Source organism: Choristoneura fumiferana, chromosome 10, assembly GCF_025370935.1.
Source record: "Choristoneura fumiferana chromosome 10, NRCan_CFum_1, whole genome shotgun sequence".
Lineage (NCBI taxonomy): Eukaryota > Metazoa > Arthropoda > Insecta > Lepidoptera > Tortricidae > Choristoneura > Choristoneura fumiferana.
In genome coordinates, this window is record NC_133481.1 from 20978968 (window position 1) to 21002713 (window position 23746).

A 23746-nucleotide genomic window follows, 5' to 3' on the forward strand; every position below is an offset into this window, starting at 1 on the left:
GAGAATTTACTGAAATATTATCTAAAAAAAATTTTGCGTAGGCCCATATCAATGAACTGAAACTACTAGGGTGAGCAAAGTAATTCTTTCAGTTTACTATTAAACTAGTTTTGCCTTTTTAGTTTTCGTTTAAAGATTTTTTAAGACAGTCTAGTTTTTGATTTTTTGATTACTACGCTTTTTTGGTGTTCCTGTGAAAATGATCGCTTAAAAGTATTATAACATAATTATATATTTGGATTGAGCCAGTTATTAGCATTTGATACGGGTATCAAATGACAATACGCGTACGGGTACTCGTATTGTTAAAATTAAAGTAATGTTTTATTAATCCCTCCTCCATATTATTTTTCGGGAATGCCAGTTTGAAGTCTGATTTACATTCCTATGTTACTCCGACAGTTTTGACGAATCTACCTCACATGTTAAAGTCGTCCAGCCGTTGAGGCTACAGAGAGAAACACAGATTAAACATACATTATTACGCTCGAAAAACTTAACCTTCCTTCGGGCAGCCTGTTAAAAATACGAATGTTATAGCACTACCTGTATATGACTGTGTTTATCCACTGGTCGCCTAGTAGGTAAATGTCATTTATTGATAGTTAGTACGAGTACAAGCGTAGCAAAGTTTGGGGCTAGGTCATTTGGTGTCTATCGTCCCATGATATTTAGTTTATTTACATAATCGTATCGTAACTCTCTCTGATAACGCAACTAATGTCGTCACTGCATCAAGCCAGCGCCAGCGGTGTTGAAGCGCGCCGTAATTAGCGATCGGGCCGAGACAAAGTGGGCGCGTGTCGCGACGCGCCGCGCGTGTGTGCGCCTCGTGCATGTGTGCAGCTGCAGCTATTGATTAGCGCCGCATCCCGCAATCAGCCCCCCCCCCGCCCCCGACGCCCCCGCCGCCGCTGCAACACTGGCTGTGTATGCACTAGCTGCTAACACCGCGGGGCGTTGCTTTGCAGGCTGCTCACTGTCGCACGGCTTTCATATGACGATTTTATAATACTGTGTACAAATTCTGCTCTTTTGGGTTCCGTAGTTCAATCACCGTTTTGTCATTTTTAAGAAACCCTTATAACATTACATTACGAGTACTCTATGTCCGTCTTTCCGTCAGCCCTTTTTCTCGGGAACGCGTTAACAATTCTAAATCAGCGGTAAAAAACATCAAACTCTAAGTCAACGCAATCAAAATTAAGTACAGAGCTCTCCTAACACTGGATATTCATAGATACATGTGTAGACTAAATGCACGAATCCAAGTCGCAGTTAAGGCCGGCTACACATAGCGGCTTGCATGCGCAAACGGCTTGTGCAAAAATTGGCGCAAAAACTGTATGGCGTCCAAAAGTCATTTGTGCGGTATACCGTTTCGCCAATCTTAACGCACATGCTTGCTTGTGCAAATTGGAATTTGCGTAATTATGATTGAGCGTGTAGCCGGACCCTGAGTCGGTTTTATTGATAATTGACACATGTCATCAGACGAAATCGGATGAACACCCGCATACCTATCACATTACCTAATCGATTATGCTTGATCATCGACCATCGGCGATCAAGCCGGTCTGGATGGTGAACATCGCTGACAGAAAGAAACCTAATAAGCAAGAACAACGGTGTCTTATTAGTACATAACTGAAGTTTTAAAGATAATCACCTTTTTTGAACATGAAACTACCGTGAGACTCACTTATATTAAATATAATGACCCGGATAACTAACCGCTGAGTCGCGTTGCTCCGAAGACGAAGGGCTACGGATTAGCCCGAAACATGTCGAGCTAAACTCGATTTAAGACGTGAGTTATCCGGGTCATTGTATTTAATAATCACCTTTCAACGTCAAACTGCATAACTGCGGTAGAAGTGAATGCGAATACTTATATGGACACGATGTAGAAGGATGATGCACTAAAGGCGTTAATCGATTTGTGTGTCGTATTACTCAAAACTAAACTATTCTCACAGCTACCAGTATAAGACGAATCATACTCATACTAATCAACTCTGTCACTTAAATGTAACAAAATTGCTAACATTTCACGACGTTTCGACCATATCGCACACGTCAAGGTAATTTGAGGAATAAAACTGTCAAATTTAAATCCTGGTTGTGATAATTATAATAACTATAACACATTACAATTAATGACCAGCTAATTAAAATATTGTTTATGAATAATTATGAATAATTAAGAACATTAAATTTATACTTAACGTCGATAAATATAATATAATAACTGTCAATTGAAGTACTTGTTAGTCAAACAGTGTATTTAAAAATCTATATGAATTCACAACTGAGATTTAAATAACTTAATTTGTATAAATCTTAGCACGCACTATGAATAAACGTGAGCGGTGTCAGTGCGCCGTCCCTCTTCAGTGTCATTTGACAAAAAGACGGTGCGCTAAAACCGCTCGCTTTTAATCACACCGCACGCTAAGCCTTACACGAAAGACAGTCCAATAAAAGTGGTTTATATGTATATTCGTACGAGTATGTAGAGCTGAGCCAAAGTGAACAAAAGAATGTCATAATATTTTCGTCCCCTATATTCCCATTAGGTTTTGAATTAATCTTAACTAAAAATCACATTAAATAGGTCGGCGCGGGTCGTAAATCAGCGCTATGACGTCGCCGGGCGCCGCCTGCGCGCGCGCACCCTTCCGCGATGCAAATACGGCCAACATGGCGGCGGCTGACGACTTGTTAGCGATAGGCACCTTGCCCCGGGGGTCTAGACAAACTTTGATATGGCAGTTTGTTATAGTACACGATGTCTGGAATGACGATGCAAACATGCAAACTGCAAGAGGTACTTATACATTGGAGTATTAGGAAGAGTGAAGAGAATGCTTAATAAAATATACCTCGTTGAGTTTATTGTCGGATTCTTCTCAACTGACGTTTTTCCGAACCGGTGGTCGATTTTTTTGACATTCGTTAGTGCTTGTTGTAGCCTAAATTGAATGAAGATAGTTTGACTTTGACTTTAATGTGTGATATTTTTTGTGTACATGCTATTTACTCGATAGTAAAAGAAATATACATTTGACCAAGACATTTAGGGTTCAAGCTGTTCCTAGTACCGTATATCAGTCTTAAGTTCCTCCATTGTTATTCCGTAACCCATGTATTCGTGTTTGTCTGGGCTCTAGGTATCTGAGGTGCGAGCCCGGGTTTGAACTCATGACCTCAGCTTGAGACGCCATTGGTCAAACCACTATTTCCCACGGTTTTATGTGTTGATGTCATAAGGAAATTAATTAACTTACAATTTGGTTAATTTATCTACGGCTGGTGCGCACAACGATTGATTGGCTGATTGTTGCGATGCAGAGCTGGTAATGCTTCACTTTTAAAAGTGGCGTATAAGATAAATAGTCCAGTTAACATACAAGTAGAAGTACAAATCAGTGGTTCAATTATTATTATAAAATGTGAACAAAAATCAATACATAGTTTAATCTCGGGACCAAACTAATACAACCGCACCGCCCACTTGTTGCAATCAATTTCCAACAAAATACATTAATAATAAGCATTTGTGATCCCGCCGGGCGCCCTCTCGGACAAATATGATGCACTTTTTATGAGGTCGAGCAAACAGTGTCACCCTTTACTGAGGGGGGGGGGTCACCCGCTGGACTCGCAATAAACTGCGCAAATATAGAAATCAGAGGACGAGGGTGGCCGCTACGCGCGCCGCGCTACGCCACTACGCGCTACGCCGTAGCACGCCTACGCAAGCTCATTCAACTTAATACTTTCAATCTTTCTTCACATGCTTGTGGGTCCTGTCTGAATCGATACCACCATCTTATTAATCCTGCCGCCATGCAGCAGTGCTTTCGCGGCTGTGTGCGGCGTGGAAAGTAAGACAGTCGATGTACTTTCTGACACGTGAAGTATTCTCTAGTGTTGTGGATGTCCACAGGTGATGGTGCTCAGATTAGAGGAGCCACTTGTTCGTTTTCCACCCTATCTCAAAACAACTAAATGTAATGAACGAACTGAAACAATTATTTTGCTCACCTGCGACCTTATGATGGGCACGTTTCTCCACCACAATGTAAGAACACACACAAATCACGCAAACCCATCTATCCTCACCACGACCCTACACTGACGCGTTTCGAACTCAACCAGAGCTCATACTCAGAGCAACACAACCGTTCACTATGCTACCAGATGTTAGACAAGGCAACAAAGCCGCAAAGTAAAGGCTGATTCAATAAATTATTTAAATGTAATAACTCGACGTAATAAATTGTGTTGATTCCTTCTTACGTAGATATTTAAACTCTGCCGTAATTAGAATAATTTGATGGATTTCTGCATATCATTGTGTGACGTCCCGTGACCGTGGCTCGGGGCTGCGCCATGTCATGGAGAAATTCGTCTTTTTAATTGACCACGGGTAACGACTACTGACGGTTCAGACATTCTATTGCAGCCTAATGTTCATAGTCTTACCGACTATAATATTATGCATAGTGGAAGGACCTTTTACAATGTATAGATTACTATAAGAACCCATCAGTCTAAGCTATCATTAAAAGAAACCGTCGTTGCGTTCGCGCAGCGCCGCCAGTTTTTTTAACGAACCCGATATCGGAATTCGCGCATCGCCGCAACCCGCGTCTCCCCTTTCCCAAAAAAATTAAACAGCTTTTAAGCGCGCATCGCTCGATCCGTTCGGCGAAAGCGGAAAAAAATCATCTCAGGTAATCGAAATAATGGCGAGGACGCGCGAAAAAAATTCACTAGCTAAGGGCGGAAAAAAAGAAACGGATTTCAACAAAAAAGTTCCAATTTTTAATTCGACGGCGGCGGAGCGGGGGGCGCCGCCTCGCTCACTCGCGCGCCGCTGCCCGAGCACGACGCACGCACACACGCGCGCCCGCCATGGTGCTCTCCGCCTGCGTACGCGCAGCCTCGCGCGGATACTGCGGATACCGTGAGTACTGCCCTTGTCTCTCTTGCCTGAAACATTGTAAACATTCGCGTCGCAACGCGTTTTATATTCGATTTATTGGTGAGGTTGGTGTTTGTTTATTGATGACATAAAAGTTAGTTGTTTTGTGATGTTTAGTGTATATCCATCTCTTCCACTCTTAACCGATCTGATCTTGAAATGACATAATTATATGGAACTAAGGCCTGATATAAATGTAAATTATGTATTATTTTACTATCATGGACTTAAGTTATTGACCTTGAACCTTGTATTAGTGGGTAGTTGTTTAAATGTTAATTGACAAAGTCGATTCTTAAATCTTAAGACAGTAGGTACTGGGATAAGAAGAATAGACCAAGGAACTGGCGAAAGCTACTCGTATCTGCTTGCATACTTTTTATGGCTAGAGAATGTATACGTCCACTTTATTTCCTTGTATAAGTACCTACTTTATAAATTTCCATTTGAAACTAATGAGTAATATTAACTGCTACGATCCTAAAGATTAGAAGTTAATTTGGAATGTGTGTTTACTTTTCGAATTTCACCGTATTACGTATTTTATGCTTGTTTACAAGAATATAACCTATTACGAGTAGCAATGTATTCTCAAAAGAAGAGGAGTCCCATTGCTTTTTTATGTACGTATATAATTTTGTTATTTATGTAAATAATTTAAATGCACGAGAAATGAAGTATTTACTTACTTATATGTATATACGTCCCATTGCTCAGAACAAGAGGGCTTGGGCCACAATTCCCACGCGGGCCCAGTGCGGATTGGGAACTTCACACGCACCATTGAATTGCTTCGCAGGTTTGTGAAGGTTTCCTCACGATGTTTTCCTTCACCGCAAAGCTCGAGGTGAATTTCGAAAAACTCAGAGGTGCGAGCCGGGGTTTGAACCCACGACCCTCCCTGTAAACTGTATTACAGTTGTGTTTAAATGATTTTTGTATATTATTTAAACTCGTCTGTTCATTGATAAATTAATTTTTTGATGGTTTTTAATTCTAACTGTCAAGATTAACGCGATGTAGTTTTTTAAAGTGTGATGATGAAACCATTTGTTAATGTCTGTTACAATTCCGCGTCACGGATCGAGTTCGCATTTAAAACACCTTTTTTACAAAAACCCTTAACGAAAAAGGCAAAATGGATATAGATTTCGTCGCGGCTGATGAGTCGGCGCGTTAATTGAAGCATTATAACGTAATTAAGACCCGTTTTATAATATTAAAAATAAGCATCGATTGTGTATGCGCAGTTCATCAGCTTGTGGTTTTAACCGCGATTATCTGTTTACATTACAATACAATGACTCTTTTCTTCCAACTATGCCTTAATTTCATCATAACCGCACTAAATACCGAGCACGAAGCGGAACTTTTCTGCTCTAGAGTAGAAACAATGTATGAAAATCCTTGTTTTAGATTTTTTTTAATTGCATAATTGCACCACCAAAGAGGTAGCGCAAGTATTTTTGCTATAAAATTAGCCTGCATAGTGTAATAAAATCTAGTGTTAGTGAGGTTGGTCAACCTGACGGTCTTATGAAATTTGAGAAATTGCGTACAAAAAATTCAATCCTATTAAAAATAAACCGTAAAAAAAACTGTGTGTTTGGTTGGCCAACCTGGCGCCCATTCGAAATTTCACAGATCACGGGTAAAAATATCTGCTGCTAACTCTGCCAAAAAAAAGTAAGAAATTAAAAAAAAAATTGGCGGGAACCTTGCGAATTTTCCGTGGAAATTTTTTGAGAGTGCGAATGTAAACTTACAAAAATGGAATTATCGAGTGCTAGTGACATTTCTTTCCTAATAAGTTGTTTAGCATGTTTTTTTTTTCATTTACTATTCCTGTAATAGTTGAAAAAAAAAGCAGATTATGCACCTCGCATTAAGTAATTTAGTAAACCGATTTTGATAAAACATGTCTAGAAACCCTGCTTTCATATAAAAAAAACGCATTCAAATCAGTTCACCCGTTTAAGAGCTACGGTGCCACAGACAGACACACATAGCGGTCAGGTCAAACTTATAGCACCCCTCTTTTTGCGTCGGGAGTCAAAAAAATAGACATGGTTTAAAACACTACGCACATAATAAGGTATAGGGTAGGCTAGGGTAAATCTTCTGTAAGAAGTGACCGCAAAACAAGCTTTTTGCATTTACGTACAATGTATTTTAAAATTAAGCGTTTAGTCAAAATAACCCCTAATTATTATATCTATCACTAAGAAATATATTGGTCATCAAATTAATAAAATCTGTCTCTAAGTACGAGTCATCAGATTAATGTAAACCTGTATCCTAAATTATAGTTTGAAAACTTGAGCACCAAAATAATGCAAATTATAGTCCTTTTATTTATACAAAAAAAACTTATTTGTTCTTTTAAAAAAATACTATAATTAAAATGCACACTAATAGTAGATCAGAGTGCATAGATTTAAAGGTAGGCACGGAATCGCAGTGACGCACCGTTTTTAACGCATGTTCTCTACACCGCTGCTTAAAATACGGAATCGCAGTGATGTGTCGTAAACGTCAGGACTTTACCGAGCAAAAGTCGTGACGTTTCTGCCACGTCACTGCGATTCCGCACCGATTGCGTATTCTAAGCAGCGCTGTGGAAAGGTGCGACCAAACCGCTGTTTAAAAAACGGTGACGGAACGGACTCGCAGTGACGCACCGTATGCGCACCGTTTTTATCGCATGCTCTCCACACCGCTGCTTAAAATTCGAAATCGCAGTGACGTGCCGTAAACGTCAGGACTTTACCGAACAAAAGTCGTGACGTTTACTTCGTTTGCGTATTTTAAGCAGCGGTGTGGAAAGCATGCAAAAAAAACGGTGCGCATACGTTTCGTCCCTGCGATTTCGTACCGACGCCGTTTTTTAAGCAGCGGTGTGGCCGCTCTGTAATCGTACGTGTGATGTATTTTGTACTTAGGTACTTTGTTATATATGTACAACTAGTTCAAAAGTAGTTTGGAAAGACGGAGATTTTTGCTTTCTTTGCTTTTTTATAGTATTTGTAACAAATTGTTGGATAAACATATTAATTTGTTTATTGCTCACTCAGAAAAGAAAACTAAACCTCTGAAGCACTTTAATAACAATATCTATTTCATTGTTTAGCGAAAACCGAAATATCTGTTTCATTTACCATTTTCGGGCTCGTTTTAAGTTGTACTTAATTACGTTTTTAGCTGATTGGCCATTAGCAGTTGGTGCCTAACAACGGAGTATAGGTAACTGACCTAACGCACTAAGTTTGTTTTCTACAAATTTCTTTACTTCCACGATAACAATAATATTGCTATCACATGATGTTGTTAAAATGCTATTTACCTAGTCATTTGCTGTTACTAAAATCGAAAAACAGTATTTAGAGTAAGTACAATAAATTTAGACAAGACGCGTCGCGGTACATTAACTTAAGAAAACAGGGCAAGTAATACGAGATATAAGAACTTATTATATAATATTCATAATTATATATACGCTCACTATAACTCGTTTAGTATAATTTTAAAATATCTTATTGTGTAAGGTGTAACATTGTTTATATATAATATCAATTGATATAACGATCAAAGCGTATAATTTAAATAAAACCTAAGAATTAAAACTTATAAGTAATTCATTAAAAACCTTGATGCAAGCAAACAATTAGACATTAACTTTTTCCGCTCTGTTACAAAAAAAACCTAACATCGAAGGCTAAGGCGTGTAATTCTCGAAAAAAAAAAACAACAAACGATATCTTAAATAACCTTCCCTTGGTACTCTTGGTAGCATCAAATGGAGTCAGGTACCTCGACGTTGGTCAACGATGATATTGACGTTGCTGTGCAAAATTTAGATTTTTTGAATGCCTAATAGTTATACACAAAGATCAATATTCAATATCTCAAAAACGGCTAAACTGATCTTCTTCTGACTCAGACATACAGACATACATAGCGGTCAAACTTATAACATGCATGCCTGCATGTTTGCTCTTGACAATTCTGTGTGTGTGTGTGTGTGTGTGTGTGTGTGTGTGTGTGTGTGTGTGTGTTTGTGTGTGTATAAATTATCGATGTCTACTCCGCGTCGTGGACCGCAGCTCAACAGCGCTGATCCGCTGAGGATTGTTTACAGAACAAGACAGCAGTTATATTCAAATTCATTATTCGTTGTTGATTTCCGTATTTTAATTGCCTAGACCATTTTTTTATATTTTAGAGCTAATTAATAATCTCCTAGTATTGAGTTGACTAACGATTTTAATTGCTGAATATATTAACTGATTAATTATAATTACCGAAATCATGATAGGTACTTGGGTAACGCAATTTTCAGACATTAATTTAAATCTCATCAGACGGTGCGGGAAATATCGCGGGAGTTGCGACTTGCGGTCCATCGCCGGCGATGCCGGATCGCTTACAGATCAAAAACCGCGCGACCCCGCAATGGAACTAGCACGATATTTATCGCACCTTTTAATTATTGGATTATGGATATGGTAGGTATATCCATAATCCTAAACTTGCCCACGGTTGAATAGTCTCCCGTTACAAAATAGGATTAAATAAATAAATATCACGGGACAATTCACACCAATTGACCTAGTCCCAAAGTAAGCTTAGCAAGCTTGTGTTATGGGTACTAAGCAACGGATAAATATAATTATATAGATAGATACATACTTAAATACATATTGAACACCAAGACCCGAGAACAAACATCCGTATTTTCATACTAATATCTGCTCCGACACGGGAATCGAACCCGGGACCTCAAGCTTCGTAGTCAGGTTCTCTAACCACTAGGCCATCTGGTCGTCTGATTGGATTAGTCCTATCCCCTTATCAGTGCCTGTATAAGTACATTTCATATGCTCTGGCGGTTTCATGAATAAAGTAACGTTAAATATATTTCCTGATGACCTAATTGGAACACGTGCCAGTGTCGAACCTTCTCTAAATAAATGATATACGATAATATAGCAATATCTCAAGGAAATTGTTGAAATATTAGCTGTGATTTTTTTGTACATAGTAATATGTATTATTACTAGCTACAGATCTGCAACTTGCCGAAAGTTTCCAAGAAGTTGAAAAAGATCACGGAAATTTCAGGAAATTTTCACAAGATATATAATTTAATATATATAATTTAAATTTAAGAAACGGAGAGTGTCAATCCCTACACAAAATTGTGAGAAGTTTCCGAAATTTTCCGATATGAAAAATGCCACAGTATTGTAAAGTTTCCTTTGGCACATCAGTAATTATTACTACGTGATTACTACTTACTCGTGTAGATATTTCTTCCAGTCAAAATATTGAGTGGATTAAAATTACCTAAATATACATACCATAATTGATTGTTAAGAGATCCCTTTAAGGGATAAGGTAGCCTTTATACATGTATCTCAGCGTTGATCACCTGTGCTTATTATTTTATTTTTGTACAATAAAGGGTTTATAGCCATACATACATTATGTAGTTACCTACGCTGCGTCGTCAAATGAAGCGATCGCAAACATCTGCATTCACCAATAATGAAAAATATACAGAATATGTATACTTGTTTAAATCCCTACGCGCTAAGTAAGACGTCTGACAGACGGAGGTGTGTTTTTTGCGAATCAATTGTTAAAAAAGTTTAAACCGACGAAGCAATTGTTGGATGATTTCGTCACATTCGGTTACTGCCAAAATGGGTTCTTGATCCGCGTCCGCGCCGCAAAAAATGGATAGTCTATAAATGTAAAAAATATCTGCATCCGACGAGACAAATGCATCTCGTCTGTGCGAGTACCTACCCCTTGCGAGGACCCCGCGCCCGCGCCCGCGCCGCGTCAGGTGCGCGCGCGCAGGTACCGCTCCCACGCGCTGCGTCGTGCTGCAGCCAGATAAAAAGCGTAAGCTCTGCCACACACGTACACAAAGTTGCATTATTATTATCTGCATTCATGAACTACAACCAGCTGAGGAGCGAATTTCAACAATGTGTTCAATTCGGAAGGTGGTTGATGATTTTCTCCGGACTTGATTTTCTTCCCATGTGAATCATTTTCAGATATTTTATAATATGGTTGATAAATGTTTCCATACACTGCTCGGTCAAAATGTGTCACGTCAAAGACGCGAAGAATACATGAAACGTTATGGAATACTTATATAGTTGATATGAATCTGAAATAGATTTATCTCCTGAGATACCGTCAGCCCTGCCGTAGCACCTCTACGGACAGACCCTACTTATTTATTCGAACATGCAAATCGCGTTCTGTTGTGTTATTCGTTACGTATTAAACCGCTAGTCTCTCTAATGAGATTGTAAGGCGATACCCAAATATTGAGTCCGGCGTTTGGTATCAAGTCGGATATGGAATTAGAATGGTAACGATCCGGTTAGCGGCCGCGCGCGTCGTACAGCTTCGCGATTAGCGCTAAGCCGTGTCCAGCGGTAATCCCGCGCCGCGCCCGCGCCGCCCGCGCCCGCGCCCGCCGCTGCTTTATCTGAAAGCAATTTCAACTACAAATTGACACTTAATCGGCTTAATGCGAGGCGTCGCGGGCGCGGGCGCGGCCCGCCGTCGTGCGGCTTCGCGACACCGAATATTCATAAGAACATTCCGCATCTGAAGGATTCTCTAATTGTTTGTTTTCTTGTTGCAGAGGAATCGGGCGAACTCATCAAGTCGCCCTCCCCGCCGCCCAGCCACGGTATGTACCACGACGTACACTGCCATACTTCCATCGTTAGTCTATAAGTTAGCTTATATCTGCGGTTTCGCTTCCTGTGTACATTTTTTAACTATTACGAACAAAGCAAAAAAAAAACAACAGAGTCTCAAACTCAGGGTATGCAAATACACTGCAGCACAGCACACACAGCAGCAACACAGCATATACATTACATATATTACAGCAGGTATGCAAATATACTGAAAAAAATGCATGGCAAATAATACTTAATCTAATTCATGCCAACGCTTATGTTAAAATAATAATGAAATGACACTCATAGTATTAAAATTGATATCCATCAATATTTGATTGCATTTATTACCTACCTGTAAAAAAACTATTGTAGAATACTAGTCGTTCCACGTTCCGCCACAATGGCGGACGCAGGTTAAACAGCGATTTATCTCCCGGCAGCGCGCGCGCAGCACGCGTGGCGCCGCCGCCGCCCTGACGCGCAACCCTTTCGCTTTCTTATTGTGGAGCTCCTTGTAATCGCTCTTTATTATTGTAACGATTCTTCAGAGCGGTGGTACGTGTCAGCCGCATCAATAGAGCGTCCCCAAAGCTTTTACCCAAGTCATTTCTTTTGTATGTACGAATGATTGTAAATTAAAACGTAGCCCCTGCAGTACTTGGGCCTTTCGTACAAATTAAGTAGGTAGTATTAAGTATTAATTTACGTTAATAATAATAATAATAAAGCCTTTTATTTTCCAAATACTTGCAGGAGTTTCTATACTTATTTTTCCTTTATAATTAGCAAGTTGTTAGTATTGTTAGTAATTCCTTAGTTTATTTATTTGTGTTACTTAGTACTAGTTTCCGTAGATTTGGACCCCTCTCTGAGTGTAGGCCTCCTCCAGCTTGTTCCAAGTCCCCCTATCTTCCGCTTTTTTCAGCCAGTCCTGTCCGGCTGACTCCACTATGTCATCTGTCCATCTTTTATACTTAGGATCTGCCAACTCTTCTTTTTCCATTGGGGCCCTTCCATTTAGTTGTGAGTATTGTCCACCTTTTGTCCTTGTTTCGAGCTAAGTGTCCTGCCACAACTTACGTTACGTTTTTGTTTATTAATCTGTCATCTCCCAGGATAACAGTATCAAAGGAATTTGAGCACAAATTTGTGCCTCTGGGAGAGGACAGGTTAACAGATTATATAGGTACAACCTGTAATTTGCTTCTGGATCAAGACTGAACTCTCGAGTACCGATTAGTATGAGTATGAAACTTTGCATACCTAATGTTAGAAAAACTCTAATCAGTATGTAATTTTCATGTGTTTAAATGACCTGGATTGTACTCCATACACGTAACAGAAATTGTAAAAAAAAAAAAATAACTTGCATCAACGTGTGGCACATATTTCGACAGCTCTTTTGAAAAGATAAGTAAGGTTTCTCAAAAACTCTTTTGATTAAGTGAAGATTTCGGAAATAATCGCTCCCAAAGTAGCAAAAATTGTGTCCCCCCTCTATCTTGTAAACCGTTTGTCCAAAAACATCCAAAAAATATGGAAAGGTAACGCTTAATAAATACTTTCAACGAAAATTGGTTTCAACATGATCGGATATACCGTTTTTGAGTTATTGCCGAAAAACTGCGCTTCTCAACAAAAGGACGTAAGTGCCGTGAAGATACGCTCTTTTTCTGGTAAAAGATTTTAAGACTGTAGTAAATGTTTAACGCACATAATATTACTTGTTTTTTTTTGTAATGGCTACGGAATCCTATCTAGGGCGTGTCCGACACGCTCTTGGCCGGTTTTTTGTAATGTCATCTTCGATTGTCTTCCATAAGTTAATTCGAAGTAGGCGTTCGCGCGTTAATTAAGACAAGTTAATTTTTCAATTTTCCTAAACGCATAAAAAAGGGGTTGCAGGGTCGCGGAGTCGGGGGTCGTGGGGTCGCGGGGTCGCGGGGTCACGGGTGGCTGCGGGAGTCGCCGCATTTGCATTAAATTTCCGGCGGCGTGCGTGCGCCGGCGACCATCGCTCACGGCTGACGGCCGATTTATGTCGTGTTTTGCATCAACTCATCCCATTATAAAAGGAGTTTTTTCTCTGTATCCTGTCCTGCCTCACTAATTCCCTGAACTGAACCTACTGTGTTAAAAATGAAGTTGTGTTAAATACTTGTGATGTATACATATCATTTAATAATATTGTAAATCTGTTTTAAAAAATATATACATATACCTCGTTGAGTTTCTTGCCGGATTCTTCTCGGCATGGGTTTTTCCGAACCGGTGGTAGTTTTTTTTTTGACATTTATAAGTGCTTGTTATAGCCTAAATTGAATAAAGATATTTTGACTTTGACTTTGACTTTGAATGCGTCTTCAAACGAGAAACTTAAAATCGTAGTCTTTTATGTTAGGGATCGCCTCCACACCTAAATATTATTCTATAAATGGACACAGAGGCGGATCAACATTGTATATTTGGATATCATGTCATTTAACGTCGTAATTTTTTTCAGTCACCAGCCCGTAGAAAATTGTCATTGAATAGGATATTTGAAATTCGTGGTGCCTAGTGAATTGATCTAGTGCCTCAAGTACTCTAGGTACTGAATGAATAACTTTAATCCAGATTATTTAAGCTGATTAAGATTAAAGGGGAAGCCTATCCAACAGCCTATCCTATTCGTCTTCCGGCTGATGATGATGATGTATGGTGGTTGGGAAAGGATTACTGAACAGCCCGTTAATGTTTATGGGATTTTTATTCTTATTTATATATATAATTATTTGTGTAAAAAAAACACATAGAATACATAAAATTTTAATCTGAAATATAACAATTTAAGTAACAGAACACCAAAATGTATTGGGTAAATTTTTCAAGTGCATGTACACAGATCAGTCGATTGGTGGCCTGAGATTGGTGGTGTCATCCATCATCACTACTCGTACTCGTATTATTGAACTGTGTTAACTTGGTTGTGAGTCAGTATTAGTGAGCATTGTCGTGTGTGGTGTTCCAGACGGGTCAGCGAGCGGCGAGGGCGAGGGCGAGGCGAGCGGCGACGAGCGCGCGCCGTCCCCCCCGCGCGCGCCGTCCGCGCCGCTGCCGCTGCCGCGCACCCCCACCCGCACCCCACCCCCACTCCCACCCTCACCCCACCCCCACCACACGCTGCCAGTGCCGCTGCACGCGCCGCAGCCGTCGCCTGTCTTCGTGAGTACCTCCCCCTTCCACAGCCAACACTACACAGCAACAGAGGAAACACACAGTAGACCGACAGTGAAAAGCTGAGCTCTCTTACTAAACATGCGCTGTCAGAAGACCAGTGGTGTGTCCTTATTCTAATCCCCGCAGGGATCATGGTTTTCTTCAGCGAACAAAAGTAAACATACTTATCTACCGTGTGTGTGCGTTATGAGAAAAAATACGTCTACACTATCTCTTCCGTCTATACACCGTGCGAGGAAAAGAAAAAAGAACTCGTTTGGATGTATTACTCCATCATGCCGCACGTGCAGTTTTTGCTTGTATAAGAATGTAGCTACAAAAGTGCATTTGGTAGAGACTAGGTACGTCACTCAATGCGGGAACTAAATGTGCATGACTCTTTTGACCGATAAACTCAGTGACGATCGGCTGGGAGATGCCTCTGTATCTCTAGTATCCGCACTGCACTACTGATTCGATTAAGAAACAATTATTTTATTTTAAAGTATCCGGAGACGGTTCACTGGCAATGGGCTTGACGTAGATTTATGCCTACTCGTAAGTCAAACATTTTGACCACTGACAATAAACGCTCAAACATAAGCAAGCGTTGTAAACGCTCAAAATGCCTGATCGTCTCCGAAACCTTTATCGAAAACTTTACCAAATTGTAAGCATGTTCGTCATCCCGTATAGTTTTGTTTCTCGTTGGTTGTTCGTGCTAACAGTGGTTGCGTCATGCAGGGCGGTGGCGGTGGCGGCGCGGGCTCTGCGCTGGCGCAGCTGCAGCATCTCCTGCTGACGCAGCACGGCGCGCACTCGCTGCTGCTGCACACGCAGGTAACACACACACACACGCACCAGATATGTATGTGACAACACCATCCCAATACTGTCATCATGTTGCGACTTCAAGAGAGAGAGAGATCAGTTTATTAAAATTTATCCAAATTGTAAGGTCTAACTTCAGCTGGTAGGGTTGAAACTGTAATGTGTTGCTAATAAAGGATTAGCAGTGGTTTCATACCCGAGACAACATTTTGGCAACCAAAATTTCCATTCGCATATTTTCCTGTTCTTAATTTACACCAGACGTATTTATTACTGAATGCTTTTTTTACTGAAGCTGAAAATAATCTAACCGTAATTTTGGTCTAGTAGAAATAGTAGTTGCTAAAATAGTCTGAAAAAACGATATGCACTAGTAAATGATTAAAGTTAGACGTGTATATGGAGTGACTTATTAGAAACACGCATGTGGTGACGTTACAGGTGCAGCAGGCCGTGGCCCAAGCGGCGGCGCAGCAGCTGCAGCAGCTGCAGGCGCGCGCCGCCGCCACGCACGCAACGCACGCAACGCACGCAACGCACGCAACGCATCCCACGCACGCCTCGCATGCGGCGCACACCGTGCACGCTGCGCTTCAAGACCGTACCATCGATCTACATTCTGGTAACTAATATCCACATCACTCTAGCCATTTTCGAGGCATTCGACACAGTTTGTCAAGCTAGCCTCCTCAGTGAGCTTCCCTCGTTTGGCATTTCTGAAAGTCTGTATTTTTGACTCACAGATTTCTCGAGGCATCGATCTATTCGATTAGTCTTTCATGCATGGCTGCTCGTCTGAGGTCATGACGGTTATTGTCGGGATGCCTCACAGACCAGTCCTCTCTACAACTCTCTTTTGCCGCACATTAACGATCTGCTTCGAGCCAAGACGACATCACAGTTACGGAGAGATATATATTTCTAACGACCAGGCTAGTGGTGTTGATAGTCTCCTAGGGAGGCTCCTCGTATGGTCGAGCAAACAAATAAGATTTTGGTGGTTGCGTTCAATACTGCCAAAGTATAGGCGCTGTTCTTTTTTTACAAAACTGAATCTCTTTGGTTCCTACTTTCCAGAGTGTATTCATATCCTTACCAACTACTGACCACCTTAAACCGCTCGGTTCGGATAAGTCTAAACTGACCAGCTTGTAAGCAAACCAGTTGAAACTCCGGTTCTGCCATTAGGCAATGACAAAAACTACGAAAAGCTTTGACATTCTTTTCAAGGTGAAGCGGTGTTTAAGAACAGATTTGGCTGCGCTCGAAGTAGTTATTATTCAACCGCTGCCCTTGATGTAAATCAAACAACGGTTGCTCGGCGAATGACAATGTATTTCAATTTGACACCCTATATATACTAGTCAGGAAAAATCTCGCCAGCGCGATTCAGGGTGGTGTAATTTTCCGTACAGCGACATCTATTGGTATATAAATTAAACAGACACATATTACTGCTATACATTCCGCCCACCATGGACAATTGTGTCCATATTAGTTAAATTGAATATTAATAAACTTAGTGTCAGTTCCCTTACACAACATGAAACGTTAAATTATCCAAAATTACAACTTAAATGAAAAATGTCCTCCCATAAAACATTAAAAACACATTTGAGAAGGATAAACAATGACAAAATATCAAAAACAACTCTTATCAAGTATTATCAGTCCAATAATTTCGTTTTACAAAGTTTCTTTGTCGATGTTGCCTTATATTATTTCTAACCTGACTAAATTTATCCGCTCCACCAGAACTGACAACCCTGAAATAATCCACCCCAATTTTGTGGACTGAGCTACAATTCTCTCCTGATTATCTTTCTTGACACCATCCAGAATTACCCGACCAAACACCTCAGCGCCCAATAAAACATCAACTTTATTTGGTGTGTGGTAATTCGGATCTGCCAACCATAAATCTTTTGTGTCCAAAGTGTTTAGATCTACCTTTGTTGTTGGAAGTGATGCCGTGATCGTTTCCAATACGTAAGCCTTCACAGAGATTTTTGTCCCCGGATAAATCAAAGACTGCAAGTTTAGTACAACCATAGCCTTTGATATTAGGTTATTCTTTTTCCAAGACCCGAAATATTTCCATCGATTGGTTTCTTTTTCAAACCTAGACATTGCGCGGCAGTCTCTGTTATGAAAGAGGTCTGCGACCCCTGATCTAACAAAGCACGAATTGACATGTATTCCCCATTTTCAGATTTCGCCTTAACAATCGCAGTAGGTAGTAAAACTTGTCCCGATCCCATCGCAATAGAGTTAGCTTTAGTTTCTTTTTCACAAACTGTGCCCACATCGGTCATTCTAACTTTGTTATTTGTATCTACCAGTGTACTACCCTTAGGATGTAATAAAGTATGATGGCGGCGCCTACAGATCCTACATTTGGTAGGGTTCTGGCAAAACCTGGCCGAATGCTTAGCCCCCAAACAATTAAAACATAACCCTTTCTCCTGAACAACACAACGGCGAGCACTCACATCGAAAGTAGCAAATTTTTTACAAAATACAATCTTGTGAACTTCTGAACAGCAAGGACATTGAGTGCCATGGATGACGTGCAATACGCGAGGGTTATGATTAATCAATGCTGGTTTCTTAGTCTCCACGAACTCTAATGCTCTGTACCGTTTAGTTATAAAATCCTTAAATTCCTGGAAAGTTGGAAATTTACTACCATCGACATCTCCAATTGCACTCAACTCCCACTGCTTACGAGTTTCTTGATCTAGCTTAAGAGAGAGCAAATGAATAATAATGGTATCCCATGTGCTCACGTCTATGCCGATATTACCTAGAGCGCTTAAACAATCTGAACTAGTATCAACAAGCTCCTTTAAAAATATCGAAGATTCCGCAGTAGCGTTTTTCTGACTTAAAAGCCGTTTTAAAATCGTGTTGCATATGAATCTCTTGTTGTCATAGCGCTGCTTTAGAAGCTCCCAACATTTTATATAATTTTCATTTGAAATTGGTATCTGACGAAGTAACAGTTCAGCTTCGCCAGCCAGATATCCTTTTAAGTAGTGCAGTTTTTCGACATCTTTAAATGTATCATTGTTATGAACCAACGATTCAAACAAATCTTTAAATGTTACCCATTCCGAATACTTCCCCGAGAAATTTGGAATAACAATCTTTGGAAGTTTAACACCAACATATTTTGAACTAGTACATTCCACTTTTGAATCTGTTGTCATAAACTCGTAACTAAACATCTCTACAGCCGTCATTAGTTCTTCTTTATAGTCCATATATATTTCACTTGTCACATCAAAAACCTCTTTTTCCGCATAAATGCTCGAGTCGTACTCTTCCGAATATTCTTCTAAAAGACGATCATGACCCACACAGAATTTTTTCCACAGTTCTTCCAAACGTTGAAGTCTGATCTCGACGTAAGGTTTGGTGATTCGTTCATTCGGTGACTTTTTATATTTTTTAAAGTCTTTAGTAATTTGGTTGCACGTTTGCATTTGAATTTTAATTACCACTTCCATTTTTACCAAAGATTAGTCCACTTTTTTTAAATTGTTCTAAGTCCCCAAAGCCAAATTTTTCTAAGTCCCAAAATAATTCTCAAAATTTTACAAGTGTTTCAGTTTTAAGGACTGACGAAAATCGGGTATAGGTTCCCCGTTAGAACCACTTTTCTTGCTAAATTTTTACAAGTCCAACTTCTAGCTAATTTTCTAAGTTTTTTAGCTAACTAGAATAAGGTTCACTTTTTCTTGATTTCTACTGCACTGAACTTTGACTCTTCCGTCCGAAACACTAAGGTACAAAGTTAAATGGCTTGTCACTTACAGTTTTCCCGCTTCGCACGCAATACCTCGCGACACTATCCTCTGCGCGCGCACCTTCCTGCTCCCGCTCCCGCTCCAGCTCCAGCTCCCTCCTTCCTCGTCCCGGAAGGTAGCGGCCGCCGCTTCCTCGGGCCCCTACGTCGCCGTGTCCCGTGGCTCCGTCTGCAGGTCCGGCTTCCTCAGCCCGAACTGCCGCTTGACGGCTCCGAGAAGCGCCGCGGTCCGCTTGGTCACCTCCAAATTACTGGAGATCCGGTTCTGAAGGACCATGTTCAACCGCTGCCCTTGATGTAAATCAAACAACGGTTGCTCGGCGAATGACAATGTATTTCAATTTGACACCCTATATATACTAGTCAGGAAAAATCTCGCCAGCGCGATTCAGGGTGGTGTAATTTTCCGTACAGCGACATCTATTGGTATATAAATTAAACAGACACATATTACTGCTATACAGCCAACTTTTGGCCGGTCAGTCGCATCGGTTGCAGTGGAACCACAGAATAGATAATAGTGCAGGCTGTGGAATACAGATTCTGTAGATTCATCTGTAATAGTAGTAACGTGAGCGATATCGTGATTGCAGAGGGTCGGTCGCCGAGCCCGCGGCGCACGCCGCCCGGCGCGGGCGCGTTCCTGACGCCGCACACGCCGGGCCCGGCCGCGCGCGCAGCCCGCCTCACGCGCACGCGCACGCGCACACGCCGCTGCACGCGCACGCGCACGCGCACCACGCGCACAAGCCGCGCGCGCTCGAGCCCGCCGCCGACGACACCGCCGACCTCGAGGAGCTCGAGCACTTCGCCAAGACCTTCAAGCAGCGCCGCATCAAGCTGGGTGAGCGCCGCGCCCCTCCGCGCCCCCCGCCCCGCCCCTCCGCCGACGGCCCCCTCTGACGCGCTCTGTGCTTGCAGGTTTCACGCAGGGCGACGTGGGTCTCGCGATGGGCAAGCTGTACGGGAACGACTTCTCGCAGACGACCATCTCGCGCTTCGAGGCGCTCAACCTGAGCTTCAAGAACATGTGCAAGCTGAAGCCGCTGCTGCAGAAGTGGCTCGAGGACGCGGACTCGTCGCTGGCGGGCGGCGGCGGGGGCGGCGCGGGGGCGGGGGGCGCCGCGCTGGCCGAGGCCGTCGGCCGCCGCCGCAAGAAGCGCACCAGCATCGAGTCGGGCGTCCGCGTGGCGCTCGAGAAGGCCTTCCTGCACAACCCCAAGCCCACCAGCGAGGAGATCAGCGCGCTGGCCGACGCGCTCGCCATGGAGAAGGAAGTCGTCCGCGTCTGGTTCTGCAACCGCCGGCAGAAGGTCAAGCGCACGCGCCACGAGGCAGACGCGCTCGGCGCGCCCGCCTGGGACAAGCGGCCGGGGGCGCCCGCGGGCTGGGGGGGCCGCGCTGCTGCCGCTGGCGCTGCTGGCGCGCCGCCCGGCCCCCGGCGACTGACGCGCCGCGCCCCCCGTCGCCCCCGCGCCCCCGCCGCCCCGCGGCCCCCGCTGTAAATACGCCGCCCCGCGCTGTACATACGCATATTAGCGGGCGCGGCGCTTTAGCCGTAAGTCTATCGTATGATGTGGATTCTATTTATGTTTAGAGGAGCGAGTAGCCCCGCGGCGCGCGCGCCCCCCCCGCGACATATCACAGGCGCGCGCGCTCATGTACGGTGGATGTGTAGAAAACTATCTATATGTTACAATAAAAGATGATAGAGATTATCGATTGGAGTTTTATTCGATCGCCGCCGCCCCTCCCGCCGGCGGGCCCCCCTCGGGCGCGGCTGACGGCTGCGAGTTATGCTGGCCATACACCATCCTTCCTATCGTCCAATCGGCATGACGCTGACTGACCATGTGTGGGCATGAATTGGCATGACAGTTATACTTGACGGCACAATCAAATTTCAATTATTTTGGCTTGATCATGCCGATTGTAGCGTGTATGGCGGCCGGCGATCATCAGTTCAAACTCGAGATTTTTGTCGGTGGTAGACGCGTCGTACCGCGAAGTAAATGAGTAAACTGAATTCTTTTCACTAACCACCACTCTTTCACCATCTTTTCATGCACCACTCTGCTCGATCTTTTTTTATCACGATTAAAATGCCCAAAACAGCTAACACATCGTCGTCTGTCACTGGTGACGTCATGGTTTCAACTGAACGTCGCTGCCAATTGGACAGTTCAAACCGATCGTGTGTGGTGTATATGGACGAACTGCAGATTGGATTATGCCTGCAGCGTCATGCCGATTGGACGATAGGAAGGACGGTGTATGGCCAGCATTAGGGACGCCGACGCGTTCTCTCGCGCGCCTCCCGCGGCATTGGAAAATAACATAGCGTTACATGGTGAATTCCTTATTTTGTAAATACATATCTAGGTAATGATTAGAATTATCCTTTATAAATTATTTAAGTATATAGATATTCTGAAATATTATGTGGTCGAGCGTAGAGCCCCCAATTGGTGCGACTACTTGTACCATCAGCCAAATATGTGGTCTACCACCCTAAAGATGATTATCGTTGGCAATTTAAAAAAATTACTTCAGCGAAATACAGTTGTTTAAAAATTGATAGACCACTTATTTGGCTGACTGTACGTATAGATGCCGCTGAACCCCTGCATCAGTGACACCCTGCACCCCCCTCCGCCGCGAGCACCTTGCCGGGCTACCGGAAGGTCCTATCTTGAGGAACATGGTTTACATGCGAAAAATAAACGTTTCGCTATTTAAATTGTACTTCTCTTGTTGAGGATTAGTTCGTTTCGTATTTATTTTGTTCTGTGGACATTGTTGTCATAATTAATTTATTATATTATAAATTGTTTAAACTAATAAATTAATGTAAAAATGAAACGGACAGTCCCAATTGTCACCTCGACCTGAAAGCTTATTTACACACTTCCTTATTGATAGTAAACAATGAACATGACTTTTACACGAACTGTATTTCTTTTATTTTGTTAGTTAATGATGAACTTTGCAATGAATTAAAAATAATGATTATACAGTGTTTGCGTTCTTTTGTTTATTCCCTAAATGATGCGCCTGCGCCGTTTGCAGCTCTGGCTCGTGCCCGCGGCTTGCTCCGTCAAATGATACAAGGTACAAGAAATAAATGCAGGTAAGTCGCTATCCCAAGGTAATGCGAAAAATTACGATACTTGTCTCAACTGTGGCTTCAGTAGTTATAACAGTACTATCAATAATGTCAGGGCAGAAGTTTAGGTACTGCACCCGAGACTTGGCAGCTGGTTGGAATCTTATAGTAATTTGATGCAACACATTCTCAATAAGTAAACACATCTTACAAATAAATTACGATTAGGTAGATACTGTAATGTGACTGTATATTATTCATTCGTATAGACGATTATAATACGAAACGTTTTCGGAGAAATAAAATTCGGATTAACGTTTTTAATCATTTTATTCGTTACTTGTTTAATATTTAGATAGTAGTTTAGTTCTTCATTTAGTTAATAATGTAAAGTAAAAAAAAAGTTATATCAAAAAATTTAACCGACTACAAAAACCAAGAAAATATTTTTCTACCAGTCTGAAGTCGGTGCCTCAGCACGAGCCAGCAGGAGTGGACCTATAGTCGTCTACTTCACCTACATACCTACTGGTATTTTAGACTTAAATCACTCCTGCTGTCTCGTGCCGAGGCACCGACTTCAGACTGGTACGAGTAGAAAATTATTTTCATGTTTTTTGTAAGTAGTCGGTTAAATTTTTTGTTATACATTTTTTTTCACGCTTTTTAGTGTAAATAATCTAAGATATAATAGTTTAATGTCAACTGCTCGACACCTTTTACGAAAGTTTGCTTTTTCTGATGCAGAGAGGTTCATTATTAAGGAGTCCTGGTGCTGCACCACCCGTTCAATTTTACCATATGCATTACGACGAGCATAAATTGCTTAGCAACTGTGTTAAAGTAATTGAAATTCATCCCGTGAAGTACTGTTATTGAGTAGTAGCTCTGTTGGACAAAAGTGGTCTTCATCATCAGTTCCACTTCACCAAATTATGATTTTCAAGAGCAAATGCACGAGTTACTGCTAAATATATCCAAATTATCATAGGTGTTTCTACAATATTTGAAGAGTTCCCTCGATTTACTTAAGATCAGATCATCAATCCTGATTTGGTGCATATGGGACCTAATTGAAGGCATTCCTAGAA

General features: G+C 41.8%; 1 pseudogene; it reads left to right on the forward strand.

The window, feature by feature from the left end:
* LOC141431787 (uncharacterized) overlaps positions 1 to 21054 on the forward strand; it is an 87602-nt pseudogene extending 66548 nt beyond the window's left edge.
* The last annotated feature ends 2692 nt before the right edge of the window (positions 21055 to 23746 follow it).